This window comes from Balaenoptera borealis, assembly GCF_965194805.1.
Source record: "Balaenoptera borealis genome assembly, chromosome: 12".
In the NCBI taxonomy this organism is placed as follows: Eukaryota; Metazoa; Chordata; class Mammalia; order Artiodactyla; family Balaenopteridae; genus Balaenoptera; species Balaenoptera borealis.
Genome location: NC_138869.1, coordinates 95,045,556 through 95,054,512, shown reverse-complemented (window position 1 = coordinate 95,054,512; position 8,957 = coordinate 95,045,556). Strand labels below are relative to the sequence as shown.

Sequence of the window (8,957 nt, the reverse complement as noted above, 5' to 3'; positions counted from 1 at the left end):
CCCTCTTGCATTTCCCTCCCACCCTCCCTATCCCACCCCTCTAGGTGGTCACAAAGCACCATGCTGATCTCCCTGTGCTATGCGGCTGCTTCCCACTAGCTATCTATTTTACATTTGGTAGTGTATATATGTAATTGCTACTCTCTCACTTAGTCCCAGCTTACCCTTCCCCCTCCCTGTGTCCTCAAGTCCATTCTCTACATCTGCATGTTTATTCCTGTCCTGCCCCTAGGTTCATCAGAACCATTTTTTTCTTTTTTTTTTTTTAGATTCCATATATATGTGTTAGCATACGGTATTTGTTTTTCTCTTTCTGACTTACTTCACTCTGTATGAAAGAATCTAGGTCCATCCACCTCACTACAAATAACTTAATTTTGTTTCTTTTTATGGCTGAGTAATATTCCATTGTATATGTGTGCCACATCTTTATCCATTCATCTGTGGATGGACACTTAAGTTGCTTCTGTGACCTGGCTATTGTAAATAGTGCTGCAATGAACATTGTGGTACATGACTCTTTTTGAATTATGGTTTTCTCAGGGTATATGCCCATATATGCCATATATGCACATATGCCATATGCTGGGTCATATGGTAGTCCTATTTTTAGTTTTTTAAGGAACCTCCATACTGTTCTCCACAGTGGCTGTATCAATTTACATTCCCACCAACAGTGCAAGAGGGTTCCCTTTTCTCCACACCCTCTCCAGCATTTATTGTTTGTAGATTTTTTGATGATGGCCATTCTGACTGGTGTGACGTGATACCTCATTGTAGTTTTGATTTGCATTTCTCTAATAATGAGTGATGTTGAGCAGCTTTTCATGTGCTTCTTGGCCATCTGTATGTCTTCTTTGTAGAAATGTCTATTTAGGTCTTCTGCCCATTTTTGGATTGAGTTGTTTGTTTCTTTAATATTGAGCTGCATGAGCTGTATATATATTTTGGAGATTAATCCTTTGTCCATTGGTTCGTTTGCAAATATTTTCTCCTATTCTGAGGGCTGTCTTTTCGTCTTGTTTATGGTTTCCTTTGCTGTGCAAAAGCTTTTAAGTTTCATTAGGTCCCATTTGTTTATTTTTGTTTTTATTTCCATTACTCTAGGAGGTGTATCAAAAAAGATCTTGCTGTGATTTATGTCAAAGAGTGTTCTTCCTATGTTTTCCTCTAAGAGTTTTATAGTGTCCGGTCTTACATTTAGATCTTTAACCCATTTTGAGTTTATTTTTGTGTATGGTGTTAGGGAGTGTTCTAATTTCATTCTTTTACATGTAGCTGTCCAGTTTTCCCAGCACCACTTATTGAAGAGACTGTCTTTTCTCCATTGTATATCCTTGCCTCCTTTGTCATAGGTTAGTTGACGATATGTGCGTGGGTTTATCTCTGGGCTTTCTATCTTTTTCCACTGATCTGTGTTTCTGTTTTTGTGTCAGTACCATATTGTCTTGATTACTGTACCTTTGTAGTATAGTCTGAAGTCAGGGAGTCTGATTCCTCCAGCTCTGTTTTTTTCCCTCAAGACTGCTTTGGCTATTTGGGGTCTTTTGTATCTCCATACAAATTTAAAGTTTTTTTTGTTCTAGTTCCGTAAAAAATGCCATTGGTAATTTGATAAGGGATTGCATTGACTCTGTAGATTGCTTTGGGTAGTATAGTCATTTTCACAATATTGATTCTTCCAATCCAAGAACATGGTATATCTCTCCATCTGTTGGTATCATCTTTAATTTCTTTCATCAGTGTCTTATAGTTTTCTGCATACAGGTCTTTTGTCTCCCTAGGTAAGTTTATTCCTAGGTATTTTATTCTTTCTGTTGCAGTGGTAAATGGGAGTGTTTCCTTAATTTCTCTTTCAGATTTCTCATCATTAGTGTATAGGAATGCAAGAGACTTCTGGGCATTAATTTTGTATCCTGCAACTTTACCAAATTCATTGATTAGCTCTAGTAGTTTTCTGATGGCATCTTTAGGATTCTCTATGTATATTATCATGTCATCTGCAAACAGTGACAGTTTTACTTCTCCTTTTCCAATTTGTATTCCTTTTATTTCTTTTCCTTCTCTGATTGCCATGGCTAGGACTTCCAAAACTATGTTGAATAATAATGGTGAGAGTGGACATCCTTGTCTTCTTGCTGATCTTAGAGGAAATGCTTTCAGTTTTTCACCATTGAGAAAGATGTTTGCTGTGGGTTTGTCATATATGGCCTTTATGATGTTGAGGTAGGTTCCCTCTATGCCCACTTTCTGGAGAGTTTTTATCATAAACGGGTGTTGAATTTTGTCAAAAGCTTTTTCTGCATCTATTGAGACGATCATATGGTTATTATTCTTCAATTTGTTAATATGGTGTATCACATTGATTGATTTGCATGTATTGAAGGATCCTTGCATCCCTGGGATAAATCCCACTTGATCGTGGTGCATCATCCTTTTAATGTGTTGTTGGATTCTGTTTGCTAGTATTTTGTTGAGGATTTTTGCATCTATATTCATCAGTGATATTGGTCTGTAATTTTCTTTTTTTGTAGTATCTTTGTCTGGTTTTTGTATCAGGGTTATGGTGGCCTCATAGAATGAGTTTGGGAGTGTTCCTTCCTCTGCAGTTTTTTGGAAGAGTTTGAGAAGGATGGGTGTTTGCTCTTCTCTAAATGTTTGATAGAATTCACCTGTGAAGCCATCTGGTCCTGGGCTTTTGTTTGTTGGAAGATTTTTAATCACAGTTTCAATTTCATTACTTGTGATTGGTCTGTTCATATTTTCTATTTCTTCCTGGTTCAGTCTTGGAAGTTTATACCTTTCTAAGAATTTGTCCATTTCTTCCAGGTTGTCCATTTTATTGGCATAGGGTTGCTTGTAGTAGTCTCTTAGGATGCTTTGTATTTCTGCGGTGTCTGTTGTAACTTCTCCTTTTTCATTTCTAATTTTATTGATTTTAGTCCTCTCCCTCTTTTTCTTGATGAGTCTGGCTAATGGTTTGTCAATTTTGTTTATCTTCTCAAAGAACCAGCTTTTAGTTTTATTGATCTTTGCTATTGTTTTCTTTGTTTCTTTTTCATTTATTTCCACTCTGATCTTTATGATTTCTTTCCTTCTGCTAACTTTGGGTTTTGTTCGTTCTTCTTTCTCTAGTTCCTTTAGGTGTAAGGTTAGATTGTTTATTTGAGATTTTTCTTGTTTCTTGATGTAGGTTTGTATAGCTATAAACTTCCCTCTTAGAACTGCTTTTGCTGCATCCCAAAGGTTTTGGGTCGTCGTGTTTTCATTGTCATTTGTCTCTAGGTATTTTTTGATTTCCTCTTTGATTTCTTCAGTGATCTTTTGGTTATTTAGTAACGTATTGTTTAACCTCCATGTGTTTGTGTTTTTTTATGGTTTTTTCCCTGTAATTCATTTCTAAACTCATAGCGTTGTGGTCAGAAAAGATGCTTGATATGATTTCATTTTTCTTAAATTTACTGAGGCTTGATTTGTGACCCAAGATGTGATCAATCCTGGAGAATGTTCCGTGCGCACTTGAGACGAAAGTGTAATCTGCTGTTTTTGGATGGAATGTCCTATAAATATCAATTAAATCTATCTGGTCTATTATGTCATTTAAAGCTTCTGTTTCTTTATTTTCATTTTGGATGATCTCTCCATTGGTGTAGGTGAGGTGTTAAAGTCCCCCACTATTACTGTGTTAATGTCAATTTCCTCTTTTATAGCTGTTAGCAGTTGCCTTATGTATTGAGGTGCTCCTATGTTGAGTGCATATATGTTTATAATTGTTATTTCTTCCTCTTGGATTGATCCCTTGATCATTATGTAGTGTCCTTCTTTGTCTCTTGTAACATTCTTTATTTTAAGGTCTATTTTATCTGTTATGATTATTGTTACTCCAGCTTTCTTTTGATTTCCATTTGCATGGAATATCTTTTTCCATCCTCTCACTTTCAGTCTGTATGTGTCCCTACGTCTGAAGTGGGTCTCTTGTAGACAGCATATATATTGGTCTTGTTTTTGTATCCATTCAGCCACTCTCTGTCTTTTGGTTGGAGCATTTAATCCATTCACGTTTAAGGTAATTATCGATATGTATGTTCCTATGACCATTTTCTTAATTGTCTTGGGTTTGTTTTTGTAGGTCCTTTTCTTCTCTTGTGTTTCCCACTTAGAGAAGTTCCTTTAGCATTTGTTGTAGAGCTGGTTTGGTGGTGCTGAATTCTCTTAGCTTTTGCTTGTCTGTAAAGCTTTTGATTTCTCCATCGAATCTGAATGAGATCCTTGCTGGGTAGAGTAATCTTGGTTGTAGGTTCTTCCCTTTTATCACTTTAAGTATATCATGCCACTCCCTTCTGGCTTGTAGAGTTTCTGCTGAGAAATCAGCTGTTAACCTTATGGGAGTTCCCTTGTATGTTATTTGTCGTTTTTTCCTTGCTGCTTTCAATAATTTTTCTTTGTCTTTAATATTTGCCAATTTGATTAGGGCGTGTTCTAATTTCATTCTTTTACATGTAGCTGCCCAATTTTCCCAGCTCCACTTATTGAAGATGCTGTCTTTTCTCCACTGTATATTCTTGCCCCCTTTATCAACGATAAGCTGACCATATGTACGTGGGTTTATCTCTGGGCTTTCTACCCTGTTCCTTTGATCTATATTTCTGTTTTTGTGCCACTACCATACTGTCTTGATTACTGTAGCTTTGTAGTATAGTCTGAAGTCAGGGAGCCTGATTCCTCCAGCTCCGTTTTTCTTTCTCAAGATTGCTTTGGCTATTTGGGGTGTTTTGTGTTTCCATACAAATTGTGAAATTTTTTGTTCTAATTTTGTGAAAAATGCCATTGGTAGTTTGATAGGGATTGCATTGAATCTGTAGGTTGCTTTTGGTATTATAGTCATTTTCACAATGTTGATTCTTCCAATCCAAGAACACGGTATATCTCTCCATCTGTTTGTATCATCTTTAATTTCTTTCATCAGTGTCTTATAGTTTTCTGCATACAGGTCTTTTGTCTCTGCATATATGTATTTTATTCTTTTTGTTGCAGTGGTAAATGGGAGTGTTTCCTTAATTTCTCTTTCAGATGTTTCATCATTAGTGTATAGGAATGCAAGAGATTTCTGTGCATTAATTTTGTATCCTGCTACTTTACCAATTCATTGATTAGCTCTAGCAGTTTTTTTGTAGCATCTTTAGGATTCTCTATGTATAGTATCATGTCATCTCCAAACAGTGACTATTTTACTTCTTTTCCAGTTTGGATTCCCTTTATTCCTTTTTCTTCTCTAATTGCTGTGGCTAAAACTTCCAGAACTATGTTGACCACTCTTGTGTTTCTTTGATTAGTGGAAGATGCTCTCATTATCTGTCAACTACCGGGTGTGTGCACTCAAAGTTAATCTATGTCACTAAATAACAAGCATATTCTTTATAAGTGTAGAGGACTAGATAGAAAGATTGAGTCTTGACCTTGTGCCCTAAGGACCAATAAAGTTACAGTCATTTAGAGATAGTTCCAGAGTTAAAGTTTCACCATTTAAAATGCCCACATACAATTCTTTAAAGTTCACATTGGTATCATTAGCTGAGTCTTCCTGCTATGTCTCCAGATACAGAGACAAGGCTCTTAAGCGACATTTGTCCTAATTGCCTTGTTTGTATTAACGTCCCCAGAACTTTAACTTGTTTGGAAAGGTTCCTTTTTCTTTGTTCTGCCTCTCGCTGTCCAAATGATTTGAACTTCTGTTGCACGTGGGCTCCTTTCTGGGCCTGGCCTTACACTGTGACTTTGCTCTTAGGAGTTTTCAGCTGTGGCTACAGAACACCATAATAATTGATCGAAAAATTTAGCCTGACTCTAAAATTACTTTTTCATGCCCACATCCCACCACTCTCTTTCAAGTGTGACGATTTTCCTGTCTATGCCCTGAGCATTCTCCTCTCCGTGTCTTTGCTCTGTGGTTAACTCTACTTAGAAGGTCTTCTCCCGGCTCCGCCTATTTAAATTTCTAACGATTCTTCAATGATCAGCTAGTAGTTCACCCTCTCTATGAAATCCTTCTGGATTCTTGCAGCTGGAGACACCGTCTCCCTTCTTCTCACTCCCATAGCTATCCCATGATTCCTCGAGGCCATCACCATATACTGCCAGTTACTCCTACTGTGCCTTGGTGTTTATCTCCCAGTATTCCTAGGCTATAAACATCTTAAGAGGCAGAACTTTGCTTCCCTGATGATTTCCAACCAAGAGCTCTCTTGGAGAAGTTGCTCAAAAAGTTTCATTTGTGGAAGACACAAATATACTTAGGAATAAAATGATTTTTTTATTAGACTGAATGTTTTCCCCCATTTTCAACTGGGTTTTGAAATCATATAGACACAGCCAGCTGTATAATGTAAAATAATTTCCCCCCTTCCCAAAACACGATATGTAAACTGTCAAAATCATGAATATAAAGAAGCACAAGTATGTTTGTAGGTATATGCCTGTGCTTTGGGGGAAACATAAGTTCAAGTTTTGGCAAACTGATTTAAAAATAACAATAACCTAGTAGTGTGTGTTCCCTGTTATTTTATGCAAAGTATTTTGTGTCTTGGGAGAGGTTGTCTTGGTGTTCCCTGAAACCTGACACATATATCACACCTCTAAGCTTGGCTTCAATTCAGATTTCCTGGAGTTACAACTCTGCCCATTACGTGCTGACTCACCACCACTGTTCACTCTTGTTAAATTTTCTGGCACCAGCACATGCATTGTGACTTTTTTTTGTCTCCAAAGAATACATAGTCACATCAGAGAAGAACTTTCTCCAACTGCTTTCCGCTTAGTGCTGACTAATTCCAAAGTACTTTTATAGTTGAAGAAAATGGTTCTACACTCTGAGTTAAATTTAATTGCTGTTTCATAAACTTTCTATGAAATTCTGCTTTTCCTCTTTGGGAAATAAGGGATCTTTATGTTGCAAACTTTTCCATTTGATTCATAAAACTTCAGTAGGAAATTTAGATATAAAGGAACAAATTCTATTCAGAAAATCCACTCACTGCACATAATAAAGTTATTTATAACAAGAAAATTCAAAGAAACAAGGCGCAGACCCTGCCCTCAAGGAATTCAAGGCATCAACAGATAGTAAAAAGATTAAAGCATGTGTTGTGTCAAAAGGAGTATAATATAGATTTTATAAAGAAAATACAAAATGAAGCGTTTAGTAGTCTCAGAAGAATGTTATCACAATTAGCGAGATGGTGTGTTAAAAAAATTTGGAGATAGCTTAACGAAAGTGAACATTTCTTTTGAATGGTGATATCAGTGGTAGTTACATTATAAGTTTATTGTATGAAATAAATGAGTTAATAGAGATAAGGCATTTGGAATACTGGCTGGCACATGTTAAGCAGTCAATTTGTGCTAGTTATTTTCAATGATCATTTTTCATTACTGTGAGCTATTTCAAACCTCTTTACAAATAGTTGCTATTTTTCCACATTTCCCAAGCAGGGAGAAATACCTGGTAATAGTCATTCCAAGTATATAAAATATGCTACTAAGAAGGATTATGCCACTGAGAGCTATAGAGCTACCACAATTAAGAAAACAAAAATTCTTAAGGCTTCGTTACATGTTCACAACAATTTAAAGGAAGAAAAGTTTAGTATCAAACATGTATTCTGCACACAACGAATGTCTGATGGACCTTCAAAGACTCATGTAAATTAAGCAGATCTTGGATGAAGCACAGTACTGAACCTAACTGGTTAATTCCCTGATCCCTGTATAAATTGCCATATAACTTTGTGCCAAATGAATAATAATAGAAGTTGAGTCTTCTGGATGACCAAAATCAGACCTAAGGAGTGAAGACATAGACTGAGCATGTTATTTATTGCTATGTCAACAAAAAAACAAATTGATTACTTGTTTGATGTTGTTATGTTGGTGATAGATAATGTAGGTGCAGCCACTCACTCTCAGTTTATTTTTAATTACACAGCATGGTCAGGGCGTTACAGTGGGGAGAATCGAGCCGTGTGACCTTGAACCAGTTATTGCCAACACTGGGCATCAGCTCCATCCTCTCAGATTGGAGCGTACCTCTACTGTTCCTTCCTAAACTAAAATGCTGTGGCTCTAGAGGATAGAATTATACTATGGATACTATAGAAAATGGTTTACCACTCATTTGAAAGTTTTTTTTAAAAGGAATAATTTAAAGTGTGTGTAACAAAGTACAGAGCATTGCTCAATGTTGGTTTCTCAAAAGATTACAATTTAGCTCTTGAAATAAACGTTTCCCAAAATAACAGCATTTGGGAAACTTTGAGCCCTTTTAGTCCTTTCACAGGAACTAAGAGGTCTTTCACATCACGAAGGCAGAATACTGAGTAATAGAAGAGACAAGAAGTCCTCAGTCTCCATCGCTCTGCCTGGGGACCCACTGGACTATTATTAGCATGGGATACAAAATAGATTTGGTAAACATTGGAAAAGTCTTGCCAAGCAGCATCTCAAAGACATATGGTCTTTTGTAAGTGCCATGATCAGTATAAACAAGCAAGATGTTCTGATTAAGAAGAAATCTTTGTAAGGCAACTTGTTCTATAACTTAGCACTGAGGTTCTGAAACGGACAGTCAAAACTTTGGGGGTTGGGTAACCCTATTCCTTCTTCCATCCGGACTGAAACAGAGAGCTGCCATCTCTACTTTGACCACTAGAGGGAGGGCAACTACGTGGAATTACTCAGCTAAGGGGGTGGTTTCTCTAATCGACACAGTCACCCTTGCCTCCTCAACCTGGTCTTCATTACAAATCTATCATAGAAACTGATTTTCTTTGGCTTTTTGAGAGAATGGAAATGTAGGGGGATGTGTTTTATCAGTGCATATCAGCTCCATCTTTTATATTCAGTGGGGTTATCGTATGGATATTATTTTCTTTTTAAAATTTATTATATTATTATTATTATTA

At 36.6% G+C, this 8,957-nt stretch overlaps 1 protein-coding gene across 1 annotated transcript in view; it reads left to right on the top strand.

Moving 5' to 3' along the window:
- RNF144B (ring finger protein 144B) overlaps positions 1-8,957 on the top strand; it is an 867,397-nt gene that overhangs the window by 275,745 nt on the left and 582,695 nt on the right. The window lies entirely within an intron of this gene.